Genomic DNA, 12,248 nt, shown 5'->3' with positions numbered 1-12,248 from the left:
CTCATCAATGGGTTACCTTATTCCCAGATGATCCGGGTATTCCGGATTAATAATAACATCGACACTTGTATCCAGCAGCTTGATGAGCTCATTGATAAATTTACTGTTAGGGGTTACTCCCCTCAGTTATTGAAGGATTGTAAAAATAAAGTCCTTTTGTTGGACCGTGCTGAATTGCTGAACGAGGCTACCACAGTGGGCGTAAAGAAAATTATGAACGCCAAAATTGCCTCTGAAACCTGCCTGCCGTGGTGCAATAAATATAATGTCAGCTCTCCAGCCATTTCTTCCACTATTAAAAAACATTGGGCCATTGTTCAGAGTGACACAAGTCTACCGTTTGCCAAAAAAAACATTATGCCATGTTACACTAGGGGCCGTAATCTCCGCGACCTTCTAGTAAAAACTGAAGTATTATCTCCCAAACCTCAAACAATCTCCACATTTCTTGGTAGACCCAAGATGGGGTGCATTAAATGCTCTTGTGTGACGTGCCAATTTTTAATCCCAGGCGACACCTTCTTTCACCCTCACACTGGTGAGAAATTTTCTATCCGGTATCGTTTTACCTGTGACTAGAAGTACGTGGTATATCAGATCATCTGCCCGTGCAGTTTAAATTATATTGGTAAAACCGACAGAAAATTTAAAGAACGCTTGGGAGGCCACCGCAGTGCCATTAAACAAGCTTTGGCTAGTGGCCATAGTGAACAGCCGGTGGCCCGTCATTTTGCGGAATGTCATCACCCGCTTAATAGTCTCCGCTATAGAATGATCGATTGTGTGCCCCCCTCAATCAGAGGTGGTGATAGATCTAAAAAACTTCTGAAGCTAGAGGCAAGGTGGATCTTTAAATTGAATGTAATAGCACCTAATGGTTTAAATGAAAATATTTATTTTTCAGTCTTTAAATGAATTTGCTCTTTTAAATGAATGTATTTATCTATATTTACTAACATTGCTAGATCATTACTGCTATGTGTTGCTGTGTCGCTGTGTATATACTTATTATTGTTATTTGTTTTGTTGTCATGGTGACAGCTTGGGAGATCGGGCTGCGCCGAAGGCAGGGCCGGTGCAAGGCACCGGAGCGCCCCAGGCGAGTCGGGGTGGGGTCGCCCCGGTGCCAGGGGTGGGGGGGGATGGGGGGGATGGTACCTGTGTAAAAAACTTGCGTCCCCGGCGTTCCTGCTGAGTGCTGGTGCGTGCAGGGGTGTCCGTGCCGCCGGGGGAACCTGCGGCGCTGTTATTGTGTATAAGCTGGCCGCGGCCGGCGGGGTCCCTACAGTGAATAGAAAATAACTAGCGCTTCCCGCGCCGCCGCGCGCATAGCGCTAGTTATTTTCTATTCACTGTAGGGACCCCGCTGACCACGGCCAGCTTATACACAATAACAGCGCCGCAGGTTCCCCCGGCGGCACGGACACCCCTGCACGCACCAGCACTGCAGGGACGCCGGGGACACAAGTTTTTTACACAGGTACCACAGTTCACTCACCCCCATGCTCACCCCCATGCTGGGGGTAAGGGGTGAACTGCCGCTCTCCAGGTGCCGGCGCCCTAGGCAAATGCCTAGAGCTGCTTAGTGGTGGCGCCGGCCCTGGCCGTAGGGCTGCGGGTGCTGCCTGATGACGGCACTCTCCTCCTGTTTATTTGCCAAGTTACTACAGGTTGGAGTGCCGCACCCTCTGTCTCTCTTTCTATATATATATATATATATATATATATATCCAATAACAAAATATATATAAAGTGTATCAGCCCGGCACGCTCTTATCAGTGTCAACTGCCACGGGTGCCTTTTGGGTGAATATGTGGAAGTCTGCGTTAGGACAAACAGCGGCTCTCCACGCGTTGTTCAATTAAAAGAACTTGGCCAGATAACTCCTTTGTCAAGGTGTACAATGACAGAGGGTTTATCTGTCCCTAAAATGTTGGTCACTGCATCACTAAAAGTTTTTTTAATTGAGCAATGCGCGGATTGCCGCTGTTTGTCCTAACGCCGACTTCTATCTACAGTATATATATATATATATATATATATTTGAGGGGGGGGGGGGGGCGTTTAGAGTGTGTGTGTGTGTTGTTTTCTGACATTAAGCTTAATATTGCTCTACACCATGTGCCCTTGAAAAATGAAAAAAATAATGCAGTAGATTCAGATTTACTCATATATACTGTAGGACTTTATTGTGTTCACAAAGCACTCTGATAGCAATGGTTTGAAAACAATCTTTCTCTGAGATGTGCTTTGTACAATGCTATTTAGCCAGTCAGACAATTTAATGTAAAGTATATGAAATGTTCTCTTTTGTTAAGTGAAAATTAGTTAGTTTTACAATCAATTGAAATAATGTAGAATGCATTTGGCTTATATGGATAAAGGATGAAAATAAAATAGCATTTACATTGATGAGTTATAGAGGATTCCAGTAAATTCACCGCCTTCATATATGACTTAAATATAATACAGGAGAAAAGGGCCACAAGATTTTCCATATGGGGCACAATGCAACTAATACAATCGCTAGGTAAGTACTGAGCGCTATGTTAAACCTTATGTGCTGTCCTGCATAGCAATGGCATCCACTATTACATAATGGCGTGATTCTAATCAGCTCAGTTGGCTGTGAAGCTCGCAGCTTAACAAGCACCTGTGTCGCCGTCCCACCGAATCCCCACCGTCGTTTCCCCTGCAACCGTGCCAGGGGATATGTAACAAAGACACATCTCCTCGCATGCCGCCAACCATTGAATGATTTCTCCTGCCTTCGCAATTATAAGTCAGTCTCAACTGACTTATATTTGCGGCTGCTGGAGCGAAGACAAGGCGGGCGGCTGACATCATACGATGTAAATAACATGCACCTGCAGTCTAATCAGCCTCACTTTTAAGTCTGGAGACTCAGACATTAGATGTTATTGTCGCTAATGAGTCATGGGCAGGGCTTGGAGAGGTGGTGGAACTCATTTTCCTCGACCACCTAATTCCTCCCCTTCCCCTCCCCCTATCTGGCAGATCCAAGGCCAATGGTAGGGTTTTCAGGATCCACCTGCAAACTATAATGCTTTTCTGTTAGAATTACTGTGCAGGGCCAAAGCGGAGGCTGAACTAGTTCCACTTCACCATTAGAGGTGGAGGAACTCAGGGGTAGATTTATTAAGTTCGATGAAGTGATAAAGTGTTTGGTTTTTATTACCGGCCAATCAGCTCCTACCTGCGAAGTTACAGGCTTGGTTTGAAAAATGACAGGTAGGAGCTGATTGGCCGGTGATAAAATCCAGACACTTTATCACTTCACCAAGCTTAATAGATCTACCCCTCAGTTCCGTCCAGTCCCCCCCACTTTAACCCCTAGTCATGGGCAATAACACCCAATGAAAACACAGCTTATAGTGTTAACTTATTTAACAATATTTAATTTATGTCAACATTTCAGCGCAGTTGTGAGTCATGCAGAATTGCATGTACATACTGTATGTCTCTTTCCAAGCATACCATGTACATCTAGTATAGGGTACATACAGTGTATACTATCTAGGAAGGCTACTAATAAACCAATAGGGCAGGACAGGCCAACCTGTGGCTCTCCAGGTGTTGTGAAACTACAAATCCCAGCATGCCTTGCCACAGTTTTAACACTCCCTTATAGCAAAACTGTGGCAAGGCATGATGGGATTTGTAGTTTGACAACATCTGGAGAGCCACAGGTTGGCCAAGCCTGCTATAGGGGGTAAGCAAACAGCATGAAACATGCAACTCTGAATATGGAAGCAGCAGCGATACACACTCCAATCACATCTGAATCGGGCACATATCAGCATCAGCAGCAGCTCCTACCTGATTGTAGGAGGGGGGCTGCCTCCCCCTGCCGCTGCTGCTCACCTGCTCCCCGCAGCGGTCCTGTGGCCTGTACAATGTAGATGACCGGCACATGTGCAGTATCGGCCTAGGTACTGCTCATGCTCATTCTCCAGGTTCTACAGATTGAGCCTCTCTCATCAACTCCACTGGGGCACCATGGCGACGGTTTTGGTGCACCACTTTTGTAGTGCACTCAGGCGTGCCGAGGTGCATAGATGCAGGCCATACAATATCCATGCAATATGTTGCCAAGAATGAGACACGCTTACGTGTGAGATGCTCGTGTGCCTCATTCCCCTGAACACCGTTGCGGCTCCAATTGTAATGTACAATACAAGCTCGGGCAAATGGGCCGCGTAGAGTCCCGGTCCCCTAGGCAAATAATAAGTGTGGCCTGCAATTCCCGTAGCTGATGCTGGATATTGTGAACACAAGACCACAAGTCTCATTCTCGGTGAACGGCAATACGGCTCCGTCTGCTTTGGCCGCAGCCCATATAAGCCAAAGAGGCAACCCGGAGGAAGGGAAAAACTCCCATTGGGACTGCCTTGGGTGACTGGCAGGTCAGACTTCCAATAGAAAGTCACAACCAGTCACAGTGATGCCAGTGCAATCTCAAGGACTACATCTGGCTTCACTAACACCAAGAACAGTGACGGATTTTACCTGGGGGGGGGGGGGGGGGGGGCTGCAGTCCTATGAAGCCCATAGGTAAAAACTACCACTGATCAGCATTGTACGCAACTCAGAACCATGCCCCTAAGACCAATTTCCGTTCACCACTTCTTTTTCAGGTCGTCATAGCCTTCACTCTTTCAAAAACAGATTGCTATGAATGCGAGGCGCACTAAATGTATAAGAGTACAGGAAATTCCTAGCCACTTTACTTGTACTCTCAGTGAGCACCCACCTGAGCATGTGCAATCATACATCTATTTTCCTGGATTTTTACAGCACACCACGGAACACTGTGAGAAAGGAAAATGAACCAATGTAAAACACAACATCTGGCAAATCTACAGAATAATGACAAAATGTTTTCAGCAAGCACTAATAATAAATCACTTTGGCAGATGATGCCCATGTGTATAGAAAGGTTATAAAATAATGTTGTATCAAGATTTTACTACTGGCATGCAGCAATAGCATATCTCCCTTAAAATTTCATTTTCTGCAGCTACTGAATTTACAGTATAATAGGGGAACAAATCATTTATATATATATATATATATATATATATATATATATATATATATATATATATGACGACACGACACCAGGAGAAAATGACAGGGGGGGCACCATGATAGGAGAGGGTTTGGGAGGGGGAGGGTGTTAGTGGTGCAAGTGTACATGCTAAGAGAGCGGCGAGAGAGAGGACAGGTTTGGGATTAAAAGTAGGCCCTGGAGTTAAAAGTACACAGGCCCACCTTGGCGGCAAAAGTGAAGGATGTAGTTGTGCGCACGCCGAAGGCGCACTCCGGAAAAGGGTGTGTGGCCACTCAAAAGGGGCATGTCCTTGAGTGTAGTGTACAACTTCTACACCTTATGCAACAAATTACTAGACCCCATTTTATTTGCCCCTTTCACATGATGCCAAATGGATTTAGCCAAAATCCACATAGTGCCACACGGATTGAGCCAAAATCCACATACTGTAATGTCACACAAATTGAGCCAAAATTCACATATGCCACACGGATTGAGCCAAAATTCACATAATGCCACACGAATTGAGCCAAAATGAACATAATGCCAGAGTCAAAATTCACATAATGTCACATTGATTGAGCCAAAACTCACATAACGCCACACAGATTAAGTCAAAATTCGCAATATGCTTCATAAACAGGGACATAAACATTTACACCATAATGCCCATTACATGTTAAGCCACACATCATAATGTCCATTACATATTATGCCAAACACCATAATGTCTATTAAAAATTATGCTTCTTACCTACATGCTCATTGCCAAGGGTTCCATACTTATTGTCATGTGGGATTACATGCTCATTGCGAAGTTACCTGCTCGCGGTAACTGTGGAACAGCCGCCGCCAGGCAGAAGTGACAGCCATTGAAAGCCGGGCAGAGAGCGGGAGGCTGCCCGGCTGTATACAGAGTCCCGGCTATTTGAAATCATACCCCTTTCACACCAGAAAATGCAGGGATTTACCTGGGAATATTGTCCAGGATGATGCAGGGAAATTTCCGGGTTTGCCCCCTTTACACAAGCCTAGTCCCTGCATTTTCTGGTGTGAGGGGGAGAGAAACACCCCCCCCCCCTTAACCGGCTATCTCGTTTAACCGGCTATATCTTCGAAACCAACTGACCCATTTACATGAGCCTAGTATCATATTGAAAAAAACTTTTGATTGGGCTTCAAATGATTTTGGTCCCGTGAAACTGGGCCATTTGGTTCCAGAGTAATCTGCCCTCAAAGAACATGAACAGCCATGAAATTACATTTCAGAAATAAAATCGGTTTACCCACAATATCTCTGGAACCAATTGACCCATATGGACCAGCCTAGTATCAGATCGAAGTCCCAGCGATTTGGGTTCAAATGAATCACAAGCTTTTGTGATGCTGAGGGGGGGACTGGCAGCCATTGGAACCGGGTTGGGTTTTGGAATTAGCGGGTCCCATGTTATCCTATGAGGAAAACGTTCCAGCTTTGCCAGGAGATATCTCCGGTTCCCGGGGGCTAGCAACACATGGCCGGGTCTGAAATGACAGGGGGGCACGTGCCCGGGTGCCCCCACCTGAATCCGCCCATGTGTGTGTGTTTGTAGGATCGGCACTCCTAAGTGTAAGGGTCCGGAGACCACCTTGCCTGCCCTAACTCCATTGCCTCGAGATGGGGTTGGCGGACGTGTGCGGAACTAGGCTTCGCCAATAATAGCCGCGTCCGAAGGAGCCGGTTAGTCCAGCTCCAACCCCGATGCCACCAAGGCCAGAGGAGAGCAAGGGGACAGCTACCTAAAGCCCACACAAGGCAAGGGGCCCCGGAACCCCAAAGGGTATCTGGATGGTTTGCACATAACGGTGCGTAATGGTGTATCTATATAAATATAGAAACAATGGCAACAATGCTCAAAAGATGTTATATAACAGAAACAGTACACTATGGCAACAATGCTCAGAAGATGATATATGATAAAGACAAAATAGCAACAATGCTCAGAAGATGATATATGATAAAGACAAAATAGCAACAATGCTCAGAAGATGATATATGATAAAGACAAATGGCAACAATGCTCAGAAGATGAAATATGATAAAGACAAAATAGGAGGTATTTGCAGGGTGAGCCCTGACTTATCTGGGGAATGACAGCCACAGACAGGGACCTCCAAAACTTCCAAGGACTCCGGGATCCAGCAGCAGAGGATGCCCAAGGAAGCCAGGAACAGTTGCAGCAAGGGACCGACAGGACAGGAGAGCCTTCCAGCAGGTACCAGGACCAGGAACACGACGAGCTCTAGCAGGGCAAGACACTATAACCGGCATCAGATAGAGCCCTGAGCCGGATTTTATTTGAAAGCGCCGCCTCTTCAGGCGGAAGTGACGCCTGAAGCCGCATCCCCCTGCTGCTGTGTGCGTGGCGGAAGTTTGGGGCGTTGCTAGGCAACGACCCGATGCTTCCGTCCCCACCAGCCGGAGTCTCGCCGGAATATGGCCGCCGTCCTGACGCCTGCAGCGCAGCAGCTGACAGGTGAGTCAGGGAGCAGCGCTGCCGGCGCCTAACACTAAGCTGAAGTGAAGACATTGATAGTGAAAGTGTAGCCACCATATATAGCCAACAGACGATGCGGCACTCGTAAGACTTAATCAAATGGACACAGAGCTCACATTTCGAGCTTTAATGCTCGTCAGGCTTCTATATATATTAATATGATACAGTAGCTATGTTTATTGTAATAATTTTGAGCAATAGTGTTAGGACCTGCAGAAAAGTGGGGTCCCGTGAAGGGGGCTGTGGACTTAAATGCATTGATCAATACATGAACTAAGGCCCTTATTCAGATCTGATCACTGTACAAATTTGTTCTCAAAATGGGAAAAAACATGTGCACTGCAGGTGGGGCAGATGTAACATTTATAGAGAGAGTTAGATTTGCGGGATTATTTTGTTTCTGTGCAGGGTAAATACCGGCTGAATTATTTTTACAATGCAATTTAGATTCACAATTACAATTCAGTTTCAATCCCACCCAAATTTAACTCTCTCTGCACATGTTACATCTGCCCGACCTGCAGTGCACATGGTTTTGCCCATTTTGAGAACAAATTTGTACTGCGATCAGATCTGAATAAGGGCCCTGGTCCCAAATTCCTCATACCACCTACCAACATCTCATAGGCATATATTCAATGCCGCGGGGGAGCGGTGACTGCGAGCATGACTTTTTGCTCGCAGTCACCGCTCACCCTGTCAGTATTCAACTGCCCCCCCTCATTCGCAAATTCCCCCTCGCTCCGTTTTTTGAGCGAGGGGGAATTTGCGAATGTGCCTCAAAAAAATGCGAGAATCGAGGCTAATTACAGCGAGTTTGCTGCACTAGCCGCGGCTCTCGCAGTTTAGGGGAATCCTCGCCGTTCTGTGACGGCGAGGTTTCCCCCGGAACGTTGCATAGTGCGAGCGGCCGGCGCGGGGGTTAAACTGCAAAGATCACTGGTTTTCAGTGATCCTCACAAGTTTAACCCCCTCGCTGGCTGCTCGCACCGGCATTGAATACTTGCCATAGAGTCCATGCCAAGAAGAATCCATGCAAGGGCAAAAGGTGGTCCAACATTGTATTGAGGGGGTGGTCATAATTTGGCCACTCAGTGTATATAAAAGTCCTGAGTGCCTTCTTTCTAGTTCACAATATACCTGAGGATGGGGGTATGCACCCCGAAACGTTGCATTATAGCTCACTAGAGTCACAAAGTCCGGGAGTGACAAGTGCAGTTATCCCCAGCAAGGGTCTATCTACACAGAGGGCCTTATTCAAGTTCACTCTTTCTGACAAAATCCTTCTTAGATGGACAAAACCATGTGCACTGCAGGTGGGGCATATGTTACTTGTGCAGAGAGAATTAGATTTGGGTGGGGTTTTACTTCAAAGTGAGATCTATATTGCAGTGTAAAAATAAAGCAGCCAGTATTTACCCTGCACAGAAACAAAATAACTCACCCAAATCTAATTCTCTCTGCACATTTTACATCTGCCCCCCTGCAGTGCACATGGTTTTGTCCATCTAAGAAGGATTTTGTCAGAAAGAGTGAACTAGAATAAGGCCCTACCTTTAATATAAACTGCAGAATACCTTTGCGCTAATCTACACTGACATTTTGTTTTACAATCAAACACCAGGGACCTTTTGAAAAGGAAATAATCTATTTGTGTCTTAAATCTTCCCTTCTCCCCAGCGCTCCATGATAAATGCAGACAGTGAGACTTATTGGTTGAAAATGAGTGTAAATATGTAAGCAGGTCACCAATATAGACAAAATATGTAGACATGAATACACTATGGCCCTTATTCACATTGGCGCGTACGCATGCAAATTCGCACGTTTCACCCTGCAACCCCCATTGCGCATGTGCAGCAAGCGCACTGCGCATGTGCAATATCATTCAAAAATACTCGCAAGCAAACTTTCGCGGAGATTTCTCCGTGCGAACGAGTGCATCGGTAGTAGGCGTGCAGTGGGCGTTAGCATCGGCGCGACCATTATAATGAGCAAAAGTGGGCGTACACATAGGCGTACACATGGGCGTTCACTATGAGTGGTGGGAGTGCTTTCGCATGAGTGCAAGAGGGATTGTTCCCCTCCAACGCAAAACTTTTCGCCAGCTCAAAGCAGGTTTTTCGTTTCGCACACCTTGCTCCCTGTAATGTGCTCATTCGTACGGAGCAAACACACGCACGAAATGGCTAAATCAATGGGTAAATCAATGGCACCTGCACACTATTGACACCAATACATGGTTGATTTCATGAGACAATTACCTCAGCACAACTTCTGATTGCATACCACCAGCAATCAAGTGTTGGCAGATACAAACTTCTTCTGTTGCTAAAGTTATTTTGACCAAACCAATGCGCTAAAACCAAACAAATCCCACCCTTATAAATTTGCCTTATGTAACATACCACCACTATTGTCATTTCTACTCTGCTATATTTAGCATGTTGCCCCTGTCAACATTAGTCGACATGTGTCACCTCACATGCAACATAGATATCAGATATCAGATTGAGGTGAGTGTGCGTGCGCAAATGTGTGGGCGCGTGCGACCATTTACACGTACGCACAGCGATAGACCACCCCCCTTCTTTGTATGGTTGCGTGCGAATGATTTCGCAAGCACTGTAGGCGTGCCTTCGCCCGATGCGTGCGTGTGTTTTTTTTCCGTAAGAGTGCTTGCGAATGTGCATGCGAGCGCATGAACCTGAATGAGGGCCTATGTCTTCAGTGATGTCCCTGTTGTCTGATTATAAGATAGGATAAGTCTAGGTACATAGATAATTAGTTTTCCTTACAGAGAATTATAGATTTATGATACTAATATTGTTTCAATCATTTTACCTGTTATATAATACTTTCAGCTTTAGGTATCCATCACATTTGTAAACCTTGGGTGTGTATTGCTGCCATTTAGAATTTAAATTTTTTGGGGGGTTATCAAACAATAGACTTCAGTTAAATTTTAAAATGCAATATCAGATTAAACGTACAGTACGATAGTTCTCATTAAGAGGAGATGAAACTTTCTGGTGTTTACAGATTACCATTTCAGCTTAACATGGGATTTGGAAACCCCCCCCCCCCCCCAACAAAACAAAGGGGAAAAAAGCAGAGTCTTGAATCATTAAAGTTCAATTTTCTTGAAACTCTTCAATCATGTTTAGTTTAAAAACTAAAAGGGTAGTTTACACCGACAAATATTTCCCAGGTCATTGCACATGAATGCGCAAACAACCCGGGAAACTGATCAGTGTGAAAGGGTCCTTGAAAATTGTCCCGATCCAACGGTTCCACCAGGATTGGACCCGGGATGGTCGACGCAGCCGGTTCCCGTTCACTGCAGTGTAAAGGTGCCGCTGGAAGATGCTGACATCTCCCAGTGCCGCCCCGACCCCACCATCCGATTACGTCACGCTCCCAGCTTTATGCCGGGTTGGGCGGCTAGTGTGAATTCACTTTGAATCCGTGACGCAGACATGATTTTGTACCTGGCTTGCGACCCGGCTTGCAAGCACTTTACAGTGTGAAAGGGGTATTAGATGGGAGTTCTATGTCACATGGTATGTTACTGTGGGCAACCAATCAGAATCTACTACTTATATATTTAGCACCTTCTAGTAGATAATAATTATCATCATCTAATTTGTTGCCCATAGCAACATCCCATCTGATACAGAACTCCCATCTTAGTAAATTTCCCCTAATATTGGTCTTTATATAAAAATTTTGTATTTATTATAGGGCTCATTCAGTATGTGCCGATATTTCGCAGACAAGGGAAATATCGGCACTCACCTATTCAATGTTGTCATTTCCAACAACATTAAAGGCAGATCTGTATTGTCGGAAACTGCTGCGGATTGTCGAATTCATGACTGAATACCCGTGCTTTGCTAGAGGATGGTAAATTAGTATTATACTTGTTTGTTCATTTGGTACTTATGTAGTATCTGGGCGCCCGATTTAGAAATCGGATCGGGCACATCGCATCGCATCGCATCGCATGCGACCCTGCTACTGCCACTCTATAACTCTCAAAGTATGGGTTCGTGCTATCTCCATTCCCTCCTCACATTACAGTATGTCACTGTCCCTGTCACTGACAAACCATGCATGTCCTGATATAGGGCCAGATTCTCTAACCTTCACAAGTGATAAAATGGAGAGTGATAAACAGCCAGCCAATCAGCTCCTACCTGCCATGTCACAGACTGTGTTTGAAAAACTTCAGTCAGGAACTGATTGGCTGGCTGTTTATCACTCTCCATTTTATCACTTTTGAAGCTTAGAGAATCTGGCCCATAGTCTGTGCTGCTGCCCCACCCTGACACATACAGTATTACTCTCATATCAGATCAACAGCGCTTTAGTGTAATGCACAGATGTGTTCTGCTATATTGTTGCTGGGTATAGCGCATTGCAGCATGGATCTCAAAGGACACATCTGCAGCATTTTTAAATAAATTTTTAATCACAGTATCTGATTTTACCTCTTGGCTGTAGAACTGCGGCCCCCACAGGCAACATCCACCACCTGTTAGTGAGCCAGATGAATTCCGTGGCTACACTGGCTTCACTGTGACTGGCAGTGATTTCCTATTGGAATTCCTACCTGTCATTCACAGACACTACA

This window comes from Crinia signifera, chromosome 3 (assembly GCF_055691185.1).
Source record: "Crinia signifera chromosome 3, ASM5569118v1, whole genome shotgun sequence".
Lineage (NCBI taxonomy): Eukaryota > Metazoa > Chordata > Amphibia > Anura > Myobatrachidae > Crinia > Crinia signifera.
The sequence above is the reverse complement of the archived record's forward strand: the minus strand, read 5'-3'. Positions refer to the sequence as shown.